Raw genomic sequence first — 1818 nt, forward strand, 5'->3', positions numbered from 1 at the left:
CTCCCTGCGCTTCCTACCAGAGCCCGGAGCCCATTCCTCGGCCGGCGGCGGCGGGGCTCAGTCATGGGCCGGCGGTGGCGGCGGCGGCGGCGGCGGCGGCGGCGGCGGCGGCGGCGCAGGGAGGGAGGGAGGGAGGGGGAGGAGGAGGAGGAGGAGGGGAAGGAGGGAGCAGGAGGCCAAGGGGAGAGGAGGGAAGGAGGGAGGGGAATTTCTAAAAAAGTTTAAAGAAATCGGAGCGAAACTAGAGAGGCAGGCGACTGCCGGATCCGCGCGAAGCCGCGGGGCGAGCGCGGCCCCCACCCCTTCCTTCCCTCCCGCGGCCCGGCTCTCGCCCGCCTCTCAGCGCCGCCGGCCCAGGCGGCTCGGCCCGGGGACGCGATTCAACATGGTGCTGCTGCCGGGGGCGCGCGAGCGGGCGAGGGGAAAGGCGAGCCGACGGTGAGGGGCCGGGGCGGCCGGAGGCCCGAGAGTTTCGGCGGCGGCGGCGGCGGCGGCGGCGGCGGCGGCGGCGGCGGCGGGGCTGGGGCAGGCGGGGCTGGGGGTGGGGAGGGGGAGGTCTGTGTGGTGGTTTGTGGAAAGCGGGGTGACAGCGTGTATTCCGGCCGCAGCTCCGCGGGGCCCTCGCACACATTCACGCGCGGCCTCGCGGCCGGGGCGTCCCCGGGCAGAAGGCACCGGCGGCAGCAGAGCCGCTGCGCGCCGGCTGCCCGCTTCCCTCCCCGCCAGCCTCCCTCTCTGCCGCCTCCGGCGCCGCCGCCACGGCCGGGCAGCCAGCGCCGCACAGCGACCCCCGAGGGCCGGCCGCGGCACTGCGCCGGGCTCCACACCGCCCCGGCAGCTCCTCGCGGGGAACAATAGACTCGGCTCGCCGGGCTTAGGGTTCATCTGCAATGTGCCGCACATTTCACACGCACACAAAGCCGGCGGAAAGGGGGGAGGCGCGGGGAAACGGCCACTACCGGTTGTTCCAGGGTTAGGGGTGGAGGCGATGTTCGCGTCCCCGGCCCGGCTGTTGGAAGGGTCGCCTCGGAATCCCCGCCCGCCCGACAGAACCGGTGTGGCGCTCGGGAGGGAAAGGAATCCCAGAGAGGCAGCTCCTCACGCTACGCATCATTCACTGATCGGAATAAAGTCAATCTGTCACCTTTTTTTTTTCTTTTAAGGTCTAAAAGAATCGGCTTTTCTGAGCCTTGTGCTAGTATTTGGGGGCCTGGTTAGCACATTTTCCATGAATTATCCACGAACTAACTTTAGCAAACTATAAATTAAATACAATGTGAACTGCCTGTCCTAGTTCTGTGGAAATAGAGTCATGCTCTTAATTCATCTTGACTTTGGTTGGTTTCACTTCTCAGGCAAGATTATTATGTTGAGTTATGCAAACAGTAATTAAACTGGTTGGGAAGCAATCTTTTGAACTTTGACGATAATAATTAACGTTTATATTTTTATATTAAGGTATCTTAAAGATAGTGCGCTTAAAACAAATATTGAATAAAACCTTATGTTTTTGCTTTCTCTCAAGTGTCTTAAATGCGATATTTTTGAAGCTTAAAATAGGCTGTTTAAATGGGAGACGCAACATCTCAACAAATATTACCACAAGTTTGCATCTACAAGAGGTGCTGCAGTCAGCCCTCTGCTACAAATGTTAATTAAGCTTCACGAGATGTGAAACGTATCATTATTCCCATTTCCGCGATGGCCACTACGGGCAAAGTCACCAACACCCAAGGTCACAGGCTAGTAAAGGTCTGGCTGGGTTATTTCAGGTAGTGATTCCATTTATTTGGTGGTGAAAAGAATTATGTAATACAG

This window comes from Aethalodelphis obliquidens, unplaced genomic scaffold (assembly GCF_003676395.1).
Source record: "Aethalodelphis obliquidens isolate GAN/ISIS:26980383/991018 unplaced genomic scaffold, ASM367639v1 scaffold84, whole genome shotgun sequence".
Lineage (NCBI taxonomy): Eukaryota > Metazoa > Chordata > Mammalia > Artiodactyla > Delphinidae > Aethalodelphis > Aethalodelphis obliquidens.